The sequence below is a fragment of the Salmo trutta genome, chromosome 35 (genome assembly GCF_901001165.1).
Source record: "Salmo trutta chromosome 35, fSalTru1.1, whole genome shotgun sequence".
Taxonomy (NCBI): domain Eukaryota; kingdom Metazoa; phylum Chordata; class Actinopteri; order Salmoniformes; family Salmonidae; genus Salmo; species Salmo trutta.
In genome coordinates, this window is record NC_042991.1 from 7,664,994 (window position 1) to 7,687,014 (window position 22,021).

Consider the following 22,021-nt stretch of genomic DNA (forward strand, 5'->3'; position numbering starts at 1 on the left):
ACAGACACTTTCAGTGACGCGCGAGAGTGAATGAGTGAGACAAACACACTTGAGTCAGAGAGAGAGAGAGAGAGAGAAAAAGAGCGAGAGACGTCTAGGCCTAAGTAGGCCACTTAATGACTCCGTCAGAGTCAAAAGAACTCTTTGTATGGCATGAATTTATTATCATAGCTACAGGCAAATGTGAAAATACAGAAATGTTGGCCATAGTCACGGCCTGGCTAGTGTGTCAGTCAGAAGGTCTGTTGTTGACGAGCTAACCGAGATACCAGAATTCACCTGGGAATCCATTATTCACTAGAATGTTCTCCACCTCCAGCAGGAGAGCGATAGACAATGCTCAAAATGGAGGTCACCCAAGGGGAGCCAATGGGAGTCTGGCAAAACCCGGGTGGTGCTCTCCCCATGCTGCCGCCTCAGGATTCCAAGATGTCCGTCTCTTTCCCTGCGTGTTGTGCATGTGTGTACATATGTGTACAGCGTAGCAACAGCACTCCTCGGGTCTTGGCAAAGTGTTTTTCCTGTGGCGAGACATCTGCCTGAGCTTAGTGTGAGCAGCTCTTAACCGACAGACTGGCGCACTCTCTCCAGGGTCAACCCAGGGTTAGTGATGAAGGTTCAACGGACTGGAAGATCAACAGCGTCCCACGAGTAAACGACTCCGCGTGCCAAAACACCAGGCCATCTCGCCATCTCAACTCTGCACGGCAACAGCATGGCAGTCTAGCCTGTCTCCTCTCTGTGCACTGAAGCAGTGGATATGATTTAGTTAAGAGTACATCCTTTTTCTTTAGGAATATGATCTTTTTATTTAACCATTGTTTTTTACCAGACACGTTGACAGAACACATTCTGAGCCATTCGGAAGCTGGGGCTTAGTAGGTGTAAGGGTCAATTCCTGTTCGTTCCGGATAAGAAAAACCTTTATTCATTCATTAATTTCAATTGAATGGCCAAAACAGAATTGACCCAAAACCAGCACTGAACACAATGCCCCAACACTAATACGCTTATTTCCACCAATCCCTTGCTTGGACTAGGGCACCAAGATGTGTTGACGGGCGAATGGGACAAAGTTCAGCGCTATCGTCACAATCAGTCTTATTTGAGATGTAGACTCCAGATCAAAGTCTGACTTCATATTAGCAATTCTGACCTTATCTGATAGTTGAAATACAACTTCCTTCATCTCTGTAAAATCGTATATCAGCCAATAAATATTAGGAGCAATTGCTATTAATTAGTTACATATCATCTTTAGAGGTTTGTGTTAGCAAATTAGCCTAACTTGAGTTAATAAAAAATAAAAAAAAATCTAGCCTACACATCACATCATTTTGTCTATAACTATCATGTCACCGCTTGTCCTACATTTGTCAAGGACATATACACCCTGCTATTACGCTGTGCCTGAAGACAGTCTAAACACAAATCAATACCAAAGAGAGCAGGAAACGCTGTTTTTGTTCTTCCTCTGCACAAACCCTGCTAACTAGCTGAACTCGACCTGAACGGCGTGGGAGAAAGTTCTCACCCAGGTGACTATTTCAAAATCAGTGTAACTACTCTGTGACAGACTGCTGCTGAGCTGAACATGAAGAAAAAAAAAGACAAAAGCCAAAAGCTTGCCAAATGAAAAAAAAAAAAGGAAGATTAATTTCCTGTCTGTCTCAATTGTTTGTCCACACCACGCAACTCAGCAGCTTAGAAACCCACTAATTCAACCGTTAGGCTGTATGACTAAGCTAGATGTTCAAACTATCAAAATGTTAGTTACCGTTCATTACCAGTTGACAGAAGAAGAAGTCACTTTTGGAATCTGACTCGTCAAATCGCAGGTTCAAAAACGTCAAACCGACCATCGGAGTGAGGACGAGCTTATGACGGCATGAATCGGCGAACAGACTCTCTTTAGACTGTGTTTCGGGACAGCTGGAGAGAGACCACTGAACGGATGGATGAAAGAGGAAGAGGTCAGGGGAGCACTACTCATAAACGACAGAACACGGTCAGCGTAATCTCCCCTGGCTGTATTCCACTGCTGTTAGGAAACACGGTATATTCCCCAACTACTGATGAAATGGAAGTAACACCAACAGATTTCCAAGTCTTAGAAATGTTTCAAACCAAGACTGCAAAACTTGCTGTAGGGCCAAGGCAGAGCACATCAAATCAACACTAGAGTTTGAAATTAACTTCTGTCCGGAGGTTCGTAAAAAGGCCTGGCAAGCGCAGCTACTACTATTCAGTACAGTAGTACCAAATGTAAAGAGCGCGTCTTTTGACAGCCACCAATTTGTCCCAAAACCTCCCCAATAACACAAACTTCACCTTTGGCCCGTTGTAAGAATACAAACCAGAAAGTTAAAAAAAAAACGACCCTCAAGCCAAATCCCTCAATTAGAGTAACATTTCACGGCGTTATTGGTCATTTTAGCTTCATAACGCCAAAAGAACCATAAAAGTCCTTGTGAATATGTATTTAGCGACTACGTAAGGCTAACATCCGGCCTCAAGAGGTGAATGTTATGCGAGGACAGCGACAAATACTCACTGTAGTACAGTAGTACTGGAACACTGTAGACAGGATGTTATTCTGTAGCAAGGCAGTGTGTTTTGTGTGAATGCCTAGCCGACATCCTCCATTACGGTAACCTTCGAAAAAAAATTATAATAATGTTTTGGGACAAACGTCATAGGACTTAGTGATTTAAGCTACCATATAAAAATCGTTTGTCACAGGCAAGCCACCAAGCTAAAACGCATTAAGCTCAGGCTGAAGCATTTCAACTACAGCCTTAGCCCACAACTGCATGCTCCACTTTATCACAACAACCATGTGGCGCTCTCATATCCATTCTTCAAGACCTTACTCGCTACACTGTTTTGACTGGCGAGAAAAACCAGGCTTAAAACTTTGGTTAGGAGAGCAGAGCTGTGCCTCCCTCAGGCTTGGAGCTCCAGTAATGGGTTAGGGAGCTGAGCTCAGCTTCAGGGAGACTGGCTGAGTTTTGCCCTTATATGGGCAGAGGGCATGGGGGTTGGGTGTGGAGGGGAACCTGCCTACCCCACCCACCATGGTTGCCTTGCTTCCTCTGACCGACCGACTGCCACATGGACTAGCCCTCCTCTGAAGGGCACTCAGCTGCTCACTCCCATTAGCACGGTTGGGCTAAAGGCTGGGGCTGAACTCAGACAAATGCACTGCAGCCCCCACATGTGGATTTGTAGTAAGAGGGAGGGAGATTATGACATCTGACAAACACTGTACAGAGGTTAAGGGTCACGGCATCAAAGCAACATTTTCAATTTTAGACGTCGCCTCACTCGTCTGGCTTCTTGTTTACCAAGCAGTGTAGACCTTCAATTAAAGCAAACAGTGGAAAGAGAGACAGAGCTAAAGGGGTAAGGAGGAAACAGAGGTAAACAAGAGCTCTTTAATCAGTCAGCCCAGCCAGCAAGTCAGTGGCACTGAGAGACTGAGGGTTGCTGTGGTATTCAGAGCCAGAGAGGAGTGCCCTGCCTGCCCTTACAACCAGTTTATTACCGCGTGGGACTCCAGGCGTAAAAAAAAAAAAAATCCTCCTACGTCGACCTCGTCGGCCTGAATAGCACTTCTGTTCTGGTGGCTTCTGCATGTCAAAAGCACTGAGATACAAAGGAGCCATTTCTCAGTGTGTGTGTGAGAGAGAGGAGAGATTCACTACAGGCCTTTTTCCCCTGGGGGTGGAGACTGCTATGGCTACGCTAAGCTAGCTAGGCCCAACATGTAAGCACAGAAATGTTTGGCCTATTTGTCGTAAGATTTCAATGAGTCGCTTTTATCCTAAGCAACTGCTATTCTGTAGATAATGTAAGAATCAAACCCACTCTGGCGTAACAAGCACTGACTGAGCGATTAGAACCACATTACGCAATATATTATTAGTACAGTATAGTCTGAGGATAATAACCATTATAGTGTTGTCTGAATGAGATATGGCCTAGGCCTGAAGACAGAGGTCATTACTCCGGCCGGTCCGCTTAGGATTTAGTGACACGTGGTTATGGAGGAGAGGTGTTGAACCTGCCCTTTTTGGCTGTGGTCCGTATCAGGCTGTCAAACATATCTAAGCCGCCCCACCTCGTTACTTCCTCCTCAACATGGTCCAAATTCCTCACCGTCGCACTGCAGCTGCTGGCCAGCAGGTTGTCGTCGGCAACGCCGAGTTAAATAGCTTAGAAGTTATACAATGAAAGACCGCCTATAAGGGAAGAGTGGTTTTCACATAAGCCTCTTTGGGCATCCAACCTCACCTCCACACTGTTTAACTAGTTTTTTTTATCTGTACTGTTTTGTCTTTCACTTATTTTCTTTGGTGCGAATAAATAAAACCTAAAATCAAAACATATCAGGAAATTTGCAAAAGAGGAAGAGAGTTGAACAAAGCTAAATTAATTAATGTGGTTATGATTTGTTCTTTTATAAAGTTAGTTTCAGGACCCCTTTCACACTACTGTCGAAGCATGCTCGCTCAACTTGATACATTTCTGAATATTGCACTTGACCCGTTGTCTTTTTTGGCGCATTCGGTTATTACATACTACCCAGAGATGGGTGACTGCGCTTCTTTTTCGCCTGAACAATATTCCCAGTACTTTCACAGACTGTTACCATTACCAAAACAGCATAAATCTCCCTCCTGTTCGAGCAGCTGCTGTAATCAATGAGCACGCTGCGGAGCTGAGAACAGACAGGCAGCCATGCAGGGGCCAAGGTTTACAGTCAAGATCAGATACCAGCTAGAGAACTCTGTAAAAGAGCGGTATGAATGCGTAGCTAGCAAGCTAACGCTCCAGGACTAGGCCTGTATCACTGACCAGTCTATTCAAACCATAAGGCGACTAACGACTGAACTGTATGGCATTATATGTCCGAGTGCATGGCTAACAGCCACTCCTGAATAAAACTGTTTTTTAGGGCAACCATTGACCGGTCGTCGACTAAACTATTAGGGACTAATGACTGAACAGTTACTGTGTAGCCGTGTCATTTTTGGGCAGGTAACATGGGATGAAAGTCAATCACGTTAACGACTACGATAAGGAAACTGGTGTTCCCAAAGCATTAGGTGGCTTACAAAAGAACTGTACTTATGGCAAAAAAATAAGCTATATGAAATAGGCCTAGGACAGACTGTTGAGGCGTTTTCAACCACAGATTAACAAATCGATATGATAGCCTAAACAAGGCAGAATTGTCTACGATGTCAACGTAGCTAACTAACAAATTAGGTTAGTGTGTTTGACTTCATTTCAAATAGGCTACCAGTGGGAGAATTAGGCTTACCGTTAGTCGATTTTCCAGCATTTATTAGGCCCATTTCCTTCTACACAACACAAAGTGCTTTGAAAGGCTGGTCGTGGGTCACATCAACGCCATTATCTGTGGTTCTGCCCCTGAACAAGGCAGTTAACCCACTGTTCCTAGGCTGTCATTGAAAAAAATAATTAGTTCTTAACTGACTTGCCTAGTTAAATAAAAGGTAAAAAAAAAAAATCATCCCAGAAACCCACTCCAATTTGCATTCCGCCCCAACAGATCTACAGATTATGCAAATCTCTATTGCACTCCACACTGCCCTTTCACACCTGGACAAAAGGAACACCTATGTGAGAATGCTATTTATTGACTACAGCTCAGCGTTCAACGCCATAGTGCCCTCAAAGCTCATCACTAAGCTAAGGACCCTGGGACTAAACACCTCTCTTTGCAACTGGACCCTGGACTTCCTGACGGGCCAACCCCAGGGAGTAAGGGTAGGTAACAACACAACCGCCACGCTGATCCTCAACACAGGGGCCCCTCATGGGTGCGTGCTCAGTCCCCTCCTGTACTCCCTGTTCACTCATGACTGCGCAGCCAGGCACAACACCATCATTAAGTTTGCAGATGACACAACAGTGGTAGGCCTGATCACCAACAACGGCGAGACAGCCTATAGGGAGGTGGTCAGAGACCTGACCGTGTGGTGCCAGGACAACAACCTCTCAATCAACGTGATCAAGACAAAGGAGATGATTGTGGACTACAGGAAAAGGAGGACCGAGCACGCCCCCATTCTCATCGACGGGGCTGTAGTGGAGCAGTTTGAGAGCTTCAAGTTCCTTGGTGTCCACATCACCAACAAACTAACATGGTCCAAAGCACACCAAGACAGTTGTGAAGAGGGCACGACAAAACCTATTTCCCCTCAGGAGACTGAAAAGATTTAGTACAGGGCTTCAAAAAAGGTTCTACAGCTGCACCATCGAGAGCACCCTAACTGGGTTTGCATCACTGCCTGGTATGGCAACTGATTGGCCACTAACCGCAAGGCACTACAGAGGGTAGTGCGTACGGCCCAGTACATCACTGGGGCCAAGCTTACTGCCATCCAGGACCTCTATACCAGGCGGTGTCAGAGGAAGGCCCTAAAAAATGTCAGACAATTACCTCGACTAACCAGTGCCCCCGCACATTGACTCTGTACCGGTACCCCCTCTATACAGCCTCGTTATTGTTATTTTACTGCTGCTCTTTAATGATTTGTTCCTTTTATTTCAGTTTTTTGTATTTTTCATAAAACTGCATTGTTGGTTAAGGGCTTGTAAGTAAGCATTTCACTTTAAGGTCTACACCTGTTGTATTTGGCGCATGTGACAAATAAAATTTGATTTGACTGTAACCTCGCTCTTAGATTTTCAACACAAAGCGTTAGACTCTCCGGATATGAATGAGAAAAGTGAAACGTGAGCAGGACATTTGTTTACTGACAGAGTGCAGCCATATAACCGGGGCAGTTCAGTTCAAACACTTATTTCCCCAGACAGACAGGTTGGGTGAAACAGGAACTCAAACTACCAGATGATGATTTGCAGAGCATTTCAGAGCAGCACAGGGCAGGCACGGCCATATACAAATAACTCCTTTCCTGTCTGGGGGGAAAAAAACCAAGCGGAAAAATAAAATCCTGGAAGCCCAATATTGAACAGAAACAAAACATCTGAAAAATGGCTACTATGGCAGTGTTTCCGCTGCAATTACTTAGCTGTGGCGCTGTGCCACGGCAAAATCATTGCCTCCATGGCAAAAAAAAATATGGAACATTGAAAAAAATATATTTCTACTGAGGTGCACTTTGAAGATGCTGGAACAGTCCACATTTGCTTTACCTCTGCAAACATAACGAGTAATGAATAGGAAAACACACAGAAACGCCCCAGTAGAACAGTATCTGTGTTCTATGCGAGAAATATTCCCATCGAGGCACAGAATCGAATACAGCCTGCAAAAACAGGCTAATATTTAGTAGGCTACTCAAACTTTTACCGGCCGCACCGGTTTGCACTTTATATGGCCTGCGTACGGTCTAATGAACGAAAGACCGAATTAAAGTAATAATTAACAGAATAATTGAACACAAAATAGGCTACCGCGTTGTTGACCTTCCAAACGTGTGATTTCACTCACGCAGCACCTGTTTCTACGATGGTGTTGTAGTCTATTCCCTGATCATAACCTTTTTGCTATATTTCTCCGGTTAGGCCCAAGTTAACCATTTATGCATGAGCTAGGCTCTCCGGGCAAAGTAAACTTGGCAACGCTTCGTATTATCACGTGGGGAGAGGAAAGCTCTGCGCATGGACAAATTAGAACGTTTTAGCACTACACAAATAAGGGACAGTTCCCAGGTCCGCACCGACATTGCATGGACCATGCATAGGCTACATGAAAACACTGCTGTGGCATGTAGGCTAAGGACACGTCCGTTCTAACATTACCAACATTCATCACTTCATTTCACAGATCAGGGCATTGAACAATTTAGCCCAGAGCCATAAAGATCAGATTTATATATGACTAAGATCACTTTACTGGTCATATGATGGTTCTGAGGTAGCCTAAAGGCTGGTTCAGAGATGAAGGGGTTAAGTCAGACAGCCAACCCATCTAGGCCTATCCAGAGGCATCCCAATCTTATCATCATGGCTGAGTCTGAGCAATGAGGCTCAGGTCTGTGCTGCTGCTGTCTGAATCCAGTCCATATGGCCCTTTAGCTGATTCAGCATGCTGCTGCACCCTGATGGGCCATGGTAAATTGCCTGATAATCTGCAGAGGGCATCTGAGAGGAGGAGACTGGGGGCGTTCCAGCCGGTCATTATGGAGGTCGAGCTGTAGGCAATAACAGACGGCAGTCGCTAGACTTTATTATACAATTGCTATATATATATATATATATATATATATTATATATATGCTAGGCCTAATGGTGTATTATTGTGTCCCTGGGATGTTTAAGTTAAACAATTCTCCAGGTGTTGAAAGATCTGATCGTCTGACCCTTAGGCGTATGTCTTCAATAAAGCTCAGAGGAATTACTTGGTTAGCTAGGCCAATACCAAAATCAGATATTAGGCTATTGGAGGAAATCCGGTGGGATAATAAATGTTATGCCCCAAAATAAGATTGACGCAAAGCTTGATTTAGACTTCAACGAATGACTACCAAAGTAAAATGTAGGCTAGTTCTCTATAAAAAAAAAGCCCTTTATAAAAAAAAGGTGTTTTCAATAACGCAACATGATGAAGACAAACATTCAAAGAAAATAACAATTCTGGCAAAATTTTGGTTAAAACACAAAAAGCACATTCGTGCAAAATATCAATCAGACAATGTCTACGGTATGCGTTTGCTACTGGTGATAGGACACCGCAGCAGCAGCAGCTCAAAACCACAATAAACAGCAAGCCTCTGACTGGTTGTGAAAGTGGCAAGCAAGCGCATCCTGTTTTTCAGTCACAGTCAGGTGCACAAAACTGAGCAGAGGACATTTGTGGATTAACTATGATTTTACACTCGCTTCTCTGCCATGTGGAGAGAAAGTGGAGAATTTTGGGTGGGCAAACTATGCTGATATGTTATTTAACTAGTCAGTTAAGAACAAATTCTTGTTTACAATGACGGCCTACCGGGGAACTGCCTTGTTCAGGGGCAGAATGACAGATTTTTACCTAGTCAGCTCTGGGATACGATCCAGCAACCTTCCGGTTACTGGCCCAAACGCTCTACAACCTTCCGGCTACTGGCCCAAACGCTCTACAACCTTCCGGCTACTGGCCCAAACGCTCTACAACCTTCCGGCTACTGGCCCAAACGCTCTACAACCTTCCGGCTACTGGCCCAAACGCTCTACAACCTTCCGGCTACTGGCCCAAACGCTCTACAACCTTCCGGCTACTGGCCCAAACGCTCTACAACCTTCCGGCTACTGGCCCAAACGCTCTACAACCTTCCGGCTACTGGCCCAAACGCTCTACAACCTTCCGGCTACTGGCCCAAACGCTCTACAACCTTCCGGCTACTGGCCCAAACGCTCTACAACCTTCCGGCTACTGGCCCAAACGCTCTACAACCTTCCGGCTACTGGCCCAAACGCTCTACAACCTTCCGGCTACTGGCCCAAACGCTCTACAACCTTCCGGCTACTGGCCCAAACGCTCTACAACCTTCCGGCTACTGGCCCAAACGCTCTACAACCTTCCGGCTACTGGCCCAAACGCTCTACAACCTTCCGGCTACTGGCCCAAACGCTCTACAACCTTCCGGCTACTGGCCCAAACGCTCTACAACCTTCCGGCTACTGGCCCAAACGCTCTACAACCTTCCGGCTACTGGCCCAAACGCTCTACAACCTTCCGGCTACTGGCCCAAACGCTCTACAACCTTCCGGCTACTGGCCCAAACGCTCTACAACCTTCCGGCTACTGGCCCAAACGCTCTACAACCTTCCGGCTACTGGCCCAAACGCTCTACAACCTTCCGGTTACTGGCCCAAACGCTCTACAACCTTCCGGTTACTGGCCCAAACGCTCTACAACCTTCCGGTTACTGGCCCAAACGCTCTACAACCTTCCGGTTACTGGCCCAAACGCTCTACAACCTTCCGGTTACTGGCCCAAACGCTCTAACCACCAGGCTACCTGCCGCCCACGCTTTGCCAAGAGCTAATAGTTTACTTCAAGTTCTTTCGCACTCAGTCCCTATAACATGTTCATATGTTCCAACACGTCACTCACCATGATATCTGGTGTCTAGAAATCTCTGACAAAGTCCTCACAAAAACTGTACAGTAATTGATTAGTCAAGGTTCAAGGAACCGCAACAGGAAAAAAAAAAAACATCTTCAATTAGGTTACAGTAGGTACAGTATTAGCGGTATGACAGTGGCAAAAAGAGTTTAACCTACTTACACAGTTCAGTCATTTCCAGGTCAAATTATCCATATTCACAAAAACCATTTGCCGTAACAGTGCTGACTGAAGAAATGCTGCAACAAGATACCTGGCGTTCCAACCGAAACGAAACACACCAAGAGGCCCCGCTCCCAACTCAGCGTTGAGAAGTGCAGCTGTCGCTGTACGTCCAACAACAGGCAGCGTTTCACAATGGATCAGGCACAATAATAAATCAAGGAATCCTCTGGTGGTGAAGGAATAGCGCAGGCTGGTTTGGGCACACAGACAGAAACACAACAAGTATTTGGGTGGTCCAGTCAGCTATCTATGTTCCCATGTCTAACCAATGAAGGTCCATTCTCCTGCCTGCTGCTGACTTGTTTGTGAGCCTATGATGAATCTGTTGGGAGCTGCTCTCTCTAATACTGCAATCACTTTCCCAGGAGCTAGAAGCAGCAGTCATTAATTGGCAGTTAGTTGGTTGTCAAGTGAGAAACAGCTGTTGCGGTCTGATACTGGCAGCAGCACCCTAGCCAAAAATCACTAGACTCCATTGCCGGTTTGGCAGGTTGGAACAGAGATCCAATTCCCAATTGTATGGGCTGGATGCCCTGAGATAGGAAGTAATTTTGAGTTTTGATTTTGCTTCTAGGCATTCACCTGAATGCCTGAGACACTGGCCTGAGGCTAGTGATGTTGTAGCTATCAGTAACATAGCAAGCTTGCTAACGTTAAACTATCTGAAAAGATACTGTGTATGGCCATGCTCAACTGGACTACGGAGAGTTGTTGATATTCAACACGTTATCAAACGCTAGTTTTACCTTTTCAAAACTAGGATGTTGTTATTTTAAAGCCGTGTAACAGTATGAACATGCAAGGCAGCAGCGGTTAGCAGCACACTTTAGTCTAGTAAGCCAACTAGCTAGCTATCAGCACTACTGTCAAGCTCATGACCAGAAAACAATTTCATTGCCGAAAAGAACTCCGTATTTGGAAGTTTTACTACGTTTTTAGAAAAAAATATTTAGATACAAATGTATAGGCAATTGTTAGCTAACGGATTTAGCTCCCTACCTAACTCACCATGTATGCATTCGTATTTTGGCAAACACACGAGTAGGCTAGCTACGTTAGCAATCTCACTTCCTGCGGCGTTTTCTATCCATGTGAACTAGCTTGACACTAACTGATTCTGCGTCGCTAATGTTGGCTACACATTTCAGCGACTACCGTTCATCTTAATTAGCCAAACAACGGTTCTTAAAGTTGCTCGCTCAATTACACTTACCAGTGATTTCTTAAAATACTACTTTGAATGGGAGATCCGATGTCTCTGCACCCCGATAGCCCACTTTCACCCCCTGCTTCCAACCTTACAACAACGCTGTTTTTTCCATGGACCCCTCCCTCCAACACTGTTATAAAGCGTGTCACTAAGCCCCGCCCATACCAAAATGTCATTGGTTAGTATATAGGCGCCGTCCGATATCGACCAATAAAACGGAAATTAGCTTACCTCTTTGGCCAATAGTGACGTTGAAAACGCACAGTGGTTGTGTCTCGCTCTATGGCAGAAAAAAAAATGAAATGAGACTGGGCTGCAGTAGATATGAATGAATCTTTTCTAATTTGTGTTGAAATGTAGACTTGGAATGTATCCATACTGCCTTGCTGTCTATGTGATGACGGTACTCCTCACAAAGTGGCAAGATGTTGACCTATGCGAAGTTGCAAACTATATTTTCAATATTAGTATCTGTTGTATCCCTACCCAAGTTTTAAAATACAGCAAATTGAAATCAATTGTCGTAGACTATTCAGATATCTCAGGGTAAATTGGAATCCACTGTGTAGAGTAGTAAGTTTTCCTTTGTGCAATGCCAGCTCTATCATCAAGGCTTTATAAAGATTGATTGATGTGCTCACAGCATTGACAACATTTCCATGGGGGGACATGTTCCCCCGATATTCAGAACAGGTAAATTCATCCCCCACAATCATTTATTTTAAATCAATACAAAAAAACAGGTCGGAGCCCCCCAGATAGCATAAGAACACGTCATGCGCAATGGAAACATGTGTAGAATAGCAGGAAATTTGCTTTAAAACTGTTTTCCTTTCTCTCATCCTCATTGGTAAAATGTGAAGAATAGTATGAGACGAGCTACAAAACAGCAAAATGTGTAGAATTGCAGGAAATTAGCCTTTTAAAGGTTCATTTCTGTGTAACAATTAAGTATCTTACTGTGATTGTTTTCAATTAAAATGGTAAAAAATAAACAAAAAATTGCTTCTAGGCAAAGAGCAATTTCTCAAGCAAGAATTTTGCTGGGACTGTCTGGGAGTGGTCCGAGTGGGAGGGGAAAACTGAAAATTAGTTGTTATTGGCAGCGAGGTTTGCAACTCTCTTTCTTATTGGTCTAATAACTAATTTACCGCCTAGTGATGTCACCAGGCAGTCCAAAACCCCATCCCACCAAAACAGGCTGAAATTTCACGCTGTCTTTTCAAACAGCTCTTACATTAAAAGGGTATTATCATAATTTCCACAGTTTCAGAGCATTATTCCAACCTCATAGTGTGGAAATATATAAAACACAGGAAAATTGGGTTTTTAACTGCACTGTACTTTTAAAATGGGAACATTCTCTCTCAGTCTCATGACATAATGTGTAGAATAGCATTATAAAACTGAACATTTTTCTCTCTGCCCCATGGCAACATGTGTTGAAATGGAAGTTAGCGGGGGTGGGTGGGTTGTGGGGCTCCCTGGAGGTAGGTGTTCCCCAGAGCACAGCAAGGACAAGATAACAGGAAGAGGACTTTTAATGCCACATGGTACAAAGACTATTCATGGCTAGAATATTCACATGTGTGTATGTTTGCCACCTTTAGAGCCCAGCCTTGAACCAGTTACATCAACCCTTAAGCTTCAGTACCAGTAAGTTAAATATTACTCCTGGACTCTCCTCTGACTCTCTTTCTCTCTCTCTGTCCGACAGGCATTCAGCCAGTCCTTAAGTTCAACTCATACCACATTCAACCCTGAGGTGTCCATATTTCTTTCATATTAAAAGGATAATTCACCCAAATTACAACGTTGGTTTCCTTAAGCTATAAGCAGTCTATGGACATGGTATGACAGCAATCAAGGCTCCTTAACAGCTGCTACCTTCAAGCCTTAAGACAGCCGAACAGTTAATCAAATGGCTACCTGGACTATTTACATTGATCCCCTTATTTTATTATTATTTTATTCATTGACTCTCTTGCACAGGCTCGATGTATACTCACTACACACTCACACATACTACACTGACACTCCAACACACACACGGACACACACACACAAAACACACAGACACACATGCACATTGATGACACACACACACACACACACACACACACACACACACACACACACACACACACACACACACACACACACACACACACACACACACTCTTCACGTGCGCTGCTTCTACTCTCTGTTTATTATCTATGCATAGTCACTTTACCCCAACCTACATGTACTGTACATATTACCTCAATTACCTTACCCGTACCCCTGCACATTGACTTGGTACCGGTACCCCTTGTATATAGCCTCGCTATTATTATTTTATTGTGTTAATATCAATATGTTTCTTCCACTTGGGATCTTGACTGCGCACAACACATTTTATGGCAATCCAGCCATTGCTTTGAGATATATCTTGTTCTCAGTCTGTCCTCAGTCTTGTTCTCAGCCTGTGGCCATTATGTGTGTAGTGATCCAATATCCATAGCCATGCCATTGAACAGCTATCACTGGCCCTTGCTCAGCCTTACTCACCAAGAGCCCAGCGCCGAGCCTTCTTGCAAGCAAAGTCACCGATCAAGCATTAGACAACAATTTTGGACCCCCTTGTGGCCCCCCTAAATGTGGAGTATGAAATAATTTTTACATAACAAATTTTTGCTATCGTTCTTTTTTTACATCCGTTATTAGACAGTGGCAACGATGATGATTATGAACATGGTCTTTTGCCTGCTAATGCCTACAATGCAGTGAAGAAAACGATATGACAACAATAACGTCTAATGTAACTGGCCCCTCTAACAGTACAACTGGCCCCAGCTTAGCCCCCCCAGTTGAAATGGTCTTGAACCGCCACTGTGATCAAGTCCAGCTTTCTAGCTAACTGACTTTCAATGGACAGCATGGCAAGACTGCAAAGCCTGTCCTGGGACATAGTGGACCTCAAATCGTTTTTTTTAATCAGTTTTAGCTTACTGAAAGCTATCTCGCCACCAGCAACAGTCACAGGCAGTATGCAAAATATACGTAAAGCAATGTACACTTCTCCAAAAATGCTTTGCAGCTGCATCTTACAAATTGCATTCAGGAAACCAAGAGGGGACAAGTTAGGGGGGAAAGTGGCAGCATATACAGTGTTCAGGTGTCTTACTTCATTTTGAAACTCAGGTGCAAGATCTCTGGAATACTTCATGATCTGTGGTTGGCACACAGAAGGGACTTTATCCTCAATAATCTGCCCAACTTTCAGAACAGCAGAAAATTCTTCGACAATTTTTGCAGTGGTGTGGAACCTAGTGTCCAAGTCACTTATGATGTTGTCCATAGCAGTAAAAACACTGTGTTCTGAAACACTGCTGCTGCACTGTCCTGAGCTGTCTCCTCTTGAGAGGTCTCATCTCTTCCTTTTCCTCTGGCGGCTGTGTTCCTTGCTAAATTGAGATGCAACATCCATTTGCGAAGCAATCAGTGTTGCCTCAGACAGGAGAGACTCCCACCCATCTCTAAGAGCCTGCATCTCTTCCTTTAAGGCTCTGATATTGGCTGCCTCTGTGACAAGTGAGATTTTTCATGACTGGAAAATCACATTCCTGTCCTCAATGCATTGCAGTACCTGCAAATATGCCAACTGACATGTCATTGAACACAATGCTGCTCACCTCCTTCTTCAGTTGGGAGTAGGGCTGGATCAGGTGTATGGGGAGACAGGACCGCTGAGCCTGCAGCTGCATCTGTTGGGCCTGGCACCAGGCAGGGGCAGGGAAAACTGATTTAGTATGAATAGCTTGCTAAAAGTTTGCCTGCATTGATTAAATGTCGACTGAAAGAGGAGCGAAATGTTAACACTCAGAATTTTCCCTGAGCCTTCTTATATTTATACATATATATATTTTTACATATATTGAACTCTTTTTGGGGGTAGGGATAAAACTACAGTCTACTTCCATTCATTTTTTTGAACTGGTACCGGTTACCTCCAGATGAGGCCCGGATAGTGTGTAAGTCAAAACAGATATCTCTGGCTTAAATTGACAGACTTTGATAGGGATTTTTGGATTATGTTATTTAGATTGACGCACCAGTGCCTCAATCGACTCTAGGGGGTTGTAGTCCCAAGTTCTAGTATTGTCTTAAATGACAGCTGTTTGTTAGACTGAATATAAGGACTCTATATATATATATATATATATATATATATACTGTAAGGTATTCTTCCACTTATGCTGTCTTCAAAATACCCCTCAAGAGAGGCCAATGCAAACAGTAGAATTGCAGGAACTTTTTTATGTAAATATGATTTCTTTTTTGGAACTCAGTCGGGGTCTCAACTTACTTTTGTGAGTTAGAATGGTAGAATACACAAGGTGCAAGTTGAAATTTGGTTGTTCAGATAGCTGGCTAGACTAATTTACCAATCTAAAAATTGTTAGATGCATTGACTGACATAACAAGAGAAAAAAATGTGTCTTGTTATGAAAGTCAATGACAGTCACTCAATTATCCACGTCAGCTAACAATCTTTAGATCGGTAAGTTAGTCTAGCCAGCTATCTTAAGTAATCATGGCCGAATAGCGGCCGGGCATGTGCCCAGGGGCCCTGACCTCCAGGGTGCATCAAAGCTGGGGCCGAGAGATTTAAAAACAACTTCTACCTAAGGCCATTAGACTGCTAAACAGCAATCACTAACTCAGAGAGGCTGCTGCCTACATTGAGACCCAATCACTGGACACTTTAATAAATGGATCACTAGTCACTTTAAACAATGCAACTTTAAATAATGTCACTTTAATATTGTTTACATATCTTACATTACTCATATCATATGTATATACTGTATTTTATACCATCTACTGCACCTTGCCTATGCCACTGGGCCGTCGCTCATCCATATACTTATGTACATATTCTCATTCACCCCTTTAGATTTGTGTGTATTAGGTACTTGTTTTCGAATTGTTAGATTACTTGTTAGATATTACTGCACTGTCGGAACTAGAAGCACAAGCATTTCGCTACACTCGCATCAACATTGCTAACCATGTGAATGTGACCAATAAAATTACATTTGATTGATTTTGTTAGTCCCTCTCACTCAAATATCATTAACATGGCATAAGTCATGGCAAAATGTGTAGAATTGCAGGAAATTTGCTTTAAAACTGAAACCATTTCTTTCCACCCCATGCCAAAATGGTTCGAATTTCAGGAAATTAGCTTTAAAACTGCACATTTCTTCTCTCTCTGACAAATGGCAAAATGAGTAGAATTGCATGAAATTTGTAAAAAAGACAATCAACATTTTCTCTTCTCCCCATGGCTAAATGTGTAGAACTGCAGAAAACTTGCTTTAAAACTGCAACATTTTCTCTCTGCCCCATGCCAAAATTTGTAGAATTGCAAGAAAATGTACTTGAAAACTAAAATGTCTCTACGCTGTCAAGAGGGCGGCCACTAAACTGTTTTGCCCGGGCGGTAGAGTGTGAGAGGGCAACCAAAAAGGCTAGATTTCCTATCATACTCTGCCAGGGGCGCAACTTTCACTGGGGACGGGGGGACATGTCCCCCCCCCCACATTCTGACATTGCATTTTTGTCGTCGCTAGATTTATCATTGGAATGTGATACAAAACGAGGCAGCGGTGTGCTTTAGGACCATGCGGACGCCTCCGAGCGGTCAGGTAGGCTGTTTGTAGTGTTTTCCGCCTGGATAAAAATTAAGTTACCCCTGTTTCTAAAACCAAAGTTGTGCCCCTGTACTCTGCTATTTGTCTTTCCATCCCTGGCACATCTCGTGTCACCTGTGCATAGCTGCATACTCACACCACACTCACACCAATGAGACAGGTATTTCACCGGATGTATAAATGTGAAGCATCCTCTTGGCGTTTCCACTCACTACCAAATATGGAGAGGAAGCCCAGTGGCCGACATTCTGCTAATTTTCTCATTGATGAAGCCTTTGATCTCAATACAGTTTTCTGTTCCTAAAACTATGAAGAGTTGTCTAAGTTTTCTAGACATTACCCTTTTCTAAAATTGAAAAAATGGCATTGTTTAGAAGGGGTGCAAAGGTGAATCGAGTTATTGCACATGCACTCTTCACAGAGCAGGCATCCTCTAACGGAAATATGCAAATATATGCTAAAATACACCAATAGTATCTCGCTAGCTCATGCTTGGCTCAGCCCACCTCCTTGCTTGTTCTTCCCACTATGACTAATTTGTTCCCGTTTTAAAAGACAGGCTCTGGTCTATCTTGGTTTAGTTATACAAGCCTTTGTTCACTCTGTGTATTACTACAAGTGTATTACAAGTGACACCTTGTGGTGACTGTGGATAACGCACCTACAGTGGATCAGACATTGGCCAGTTGGAGATAAATTCCACCAGAGGGCAGTCATTCACTACATACTGACCCCTGGGAGGTTACTACGAGGCACAGCATACTCTGTCTATACTCATGTTATCCATAATCATCAGTATACTTACAGTAGCATAGTATACTTATATCATCTACTTTGATTATGTCAATAATCATTTGGAATTTGTTGTCAATGTCTCATGATAATAACAACACGTCATGAGAAAGTTCAAGTATACTTTTTCATTTCAAGTGGAAGCCGCTCGGGGTGCTTCCTCTGGGGTGCTTCCTCTGGGGTGCTTCCTCTGGGGTGCTTCTTCTGGGGTGCTTCCTCTGGGGTGCTTCCTCTGGGGTGCTTCCTCTGGGGTGCTTCCTCTGGGGTGCTTAGCAGTTAGCACAGTATCATAAAACATCATTGATGTCCTGGAAAACCTTGCAGTGGTGTCCTGGAAAACCTTGCAGAACAGAACAGTAATTCAAATGGTCCAATGTTTTTCACTTTGAATATGGGAGAGTTTCCCCCCCCCCCTATCCCTTTCATCATAGTTTCATGCTGTACTGAAGGAATGTTAAACGATGTTGACATTTCCATTTCGTGGGTCAGAATATACATTCCTGGATCGAACTGAGTAATATAAATGTATGCAAGGATCTAAATGTCAATTGCGGCATCAGATTCAAAAACTTGTGTTGAAAGCTGAATTCACAGCCCAGGTGTCTCGCCTCTCAGCATCTTGACAGACGACGGCACCGTCAGAGGGAGGACATATGACACATTGAGAAATGAGGGAAAGAGTCCCAAAATAAAGCCTATTCACTGGGCCCAGATGGATCTACTGGGTCATCCGTTTGGGTAAGTTGCTGCTGTAATTCAACCAAAGTGACAAGCAAGCAGACTGTCTCACACCAACGGGTAGGATGATGTAACACTAACAGTATAGGCCTACTATATGTTTGCTGCTCTATGAAAATAGCGTTTCCTGAAATATTGTGTGAACGTACCCACTCAGAAACACCAGGCTTTACCCACTGGGCACAGCTTTGGTTGAGTTGTCAACTAATGTGAATTCAATGTGAAATCAACAAAACATTTCACCGTGTAATTGGATTTAGGTTAAAAGGTAGGTGAAAAATAGACAAAATTCCCTTTACAGTGATAACTTTTTGCAAATCCAATTAGTTTTCCATTTTGGTTCAACATCACCACATTGCAATTTTTGGTTGAAATGACGTGGAAACAACGTTGACTCAACCAATTTTGCCCAGTGGGTTGCTTGTCTTATACGCACGCACGCCCGCCCGCCCGCACGCACGCACACTGTTGTCAAACTAATTGGCTTCTGTTTCTGAAATCGTGGACGCTCCCCTAAAAGCAGCCATGCTCTGCTCTCCTTGACAGAAGACAGGGGTGCTCAGATCTGCCAAGCATTTGAGACTCCAAAGCACGTTAGGTCTTCCTGGGCATCTGATCTCACTAACATTGTCATAGCCTCTGCTACTTCATTACCCAGACTCTCCTGGTAAAGAACAACACTCAGATTGGCTGCAGTGCTGCCGGATTGTACTTGTTGTTTGTTCCCTTAATGCTTCTTCCCTCTCACCTCACACATAGAAATGGGAAGCCAGAGGTGTGTATGCATGCGTGTGTGTGTGGCTGTAAAGGATTCCTGGGTTATTGATGGCAACACAATCTCCTTTTGTGTTCCGATCAATGGCTGGGCCACAGCGGAATTATTGGCATGGTGCTCTGTCAGAGATTGGCATGGTCCTCTGTCAGAGATTGGCATGGTGCTCTGTTAGAGATGAGAATAGCTGTAGCCATGGGACTGTCTGACATATCTGTGGGGAAGGAATAATGTAAGGAGGGAGAGGGAGAGGGAGAGAGAGAGAAAGAGAGGGGGAGAGAGAAAGAGAGGAGAGAGAGACATAGTGTAGTGATGGAGGTTGAAATGGCTCTGCATTTTCACCACCCTGAATATAATCTGACTGAAACCTTAATCCTCTGGTAATCTGTAATCAGATTAGTGTCAAACATTACAGAAAACATTATTGACTTTAATAAGATATAGATAGGCTTGGTATATTTGTTTAATATGGTCAAGCTTTTTGTTGGAAATGTTGGAAATGAATCCCTAAATAAATAAATCCCTGATGGCTATACACTGAGTTATACAAAACATTAAGAACACCTGCTCTTTCCTTGACATAGACTGACCTGGTGAATCCAGGTGAAAGCTATGATCCCTTATTGATGTCACTTGTTAAATCCACTTCAATCCAGGTAGATGAATGGGAGGAGACAGGTTAAAGAAGGATTTTTAAGCCTTGAGACAACTGAGACATGGATTGTGTATGTGTGCCATTCAACAGGTGAATGGGCAAGACAAAAGATTTAAGTGCCTTTGAACGGTGGTAGGTGGTAGGTGCCAGGCCCACCGGTTTGTGTCAAGAACTGCAATGCTGCTGGGTTTTTCACACTAAATAGTTTCCCTTGTGTATCAAGAATGGTCCACCACCCAAAGGACATCCAGTCAACTTGACACAACTGTGGGAAGCATTGGAGTCAACATGGACCAGCATCCATGGAATGCTGGTCCATGTTGGAACACTTTTGACACCTTTTATAGTCCATGCCCCGATGAATTGAGGCTAGTCTGAGGGGGGCAGCAACTCAATTTTAGGAAGGTGTTCTTAATTTTGTGTACACTAAGTGTATATTTAAGCAAAAAGGCATGAGGGGGTGTGGTATATGGCCAATATACCACGGCTAAGGGCTGTTCTCAGGCACGACGCAATGCGGAGTGCCTGGGTACAGCCCTTAGCCGTGGTATATTTAGTTGTATTTTTTTTAACCTTTATTTAACTAGGCAAGTCAGTTAAGAACTAATTCTTATTTACTATGACGGCCTACCAAAAGGCCTCCTGTGGGGACGGGGGCGAGATAAAAAAAAAATCTATATAAATACAGGACAAAACACACATCACGACAAGAGAGACAACACAACACTACATAAAGAGAGACCTAAGACAACAACATAGCAAGGCAGCAACCCATGACAACACAGCATGGCAGCAATACAACATGACAACAACATGGTAGCAACACAACATGGTAGCAGCACAAAACATGGTACAAACATTATTGGGCACAGACAACAGCACAAAGATCAAGAAGGTAGAGACAACAATACATAACGCAAAGCAGCCACAACTGTCAGTAAGAGTGTCCGTGAATGAGACTTTGAATGAAGAGATTGCGATAAAACTGTCCAGTTCGAGTGTTTGTTGCAGCTCGTTCCAGTCGCTAGCTGCAGCGAACTGAAAGAGGCGCGACCCAGGGATGTGTGTGCTTTGGGGACCTTTAACAGAATGTGACTGGCAGAACGGGTGTTGTATCTGGACGATGGGGGCTGCAGTAGATATCTCAGATAGGGGGAGTGAGGCCTAAGAGGATTTTATATATAAGCATCAACCAGTGTGTCTTGCGACGGGTATACAGAGATGACCAGTTTACAGAGGACTATAGAGTGCAGTGATGTGTCCTATAAAGATCATTGGTGGCAAATCTGATGGCGGAATGGTAAAGAACATATAGCCGCTCGAGAGCTCCCTTACCTGCCGATCTATAAACTATGTCTCCGTAATCTAGCATGGGTAGGATCGTCATCTGAATCGGGGTTAGTTTGGCAGCTGGGGTGAAAGAGGAGCGATTACGATAGAGGAAACCAAGTCTAGATTTAACTTTGGCCTGCAGCTTTGATATGTGCTGAGAGAAGAACAGTGTACCATCTAGCCATACTCCCAAGTACTTGTATGAGGTGACTACCTCAAGCTCTAAACTCTCAGAGGTAGTAATCACACCTGTGGGGAGAGGGGCATTCTTCTTACCAAACCACATGACCTTTGTTTTGGAGGTGTTCAGAACAAGGTTAAGGGCAGAGAAAGTTTGTTGGACACTAAGAAAGCTTTGTTATAGAGCGTTTAACACAACATCCGGGGAGGGGCCAGCTGAGTATAAGACTGTATCATCTGCATATAAACGAGTGAGAGAGCTTCCATACTGCCTGAGCTATGTTGTTGATGTAAATTGAGAAGAGT

The 22,021-nt window shown here is 43.8% G+C and overlaps 1 protein-coding gene across 7 annotated transcripts in view; it reads right to left on the reverse strand.

The window, feature by feature from the left end:
- The window catches only part of fam49a (family with sequence similarity 49 member A), a 28,737-nt gene extending 17,074 nt beyond the window's left edge, over window positions 1-11,663 (reverse strand). For 4 of the 7 annotated variants that reach the window (XM_029733180.1, XM_029733172.1, XM_029733177.1 and 1 more), the window contains exon 1: window positions 11,550-11,663. The gene's annotated coding sequence lies outside the window, so the exon portion shown is untranslated. Of the gene's footprint in view, window positions 1-1,777; window positions 1,872-10,273; window positions 10,343-11,549 lie in introns of those variants that run through there. The other 3 variants (XM_029733175.1, XM_029733179.1, XM_029733174.1) reach the window with 3 other exon arrangements.
- Between the last annotated feature and the right edge of the window lie 10,358 nt (window positions 11,664-22,021).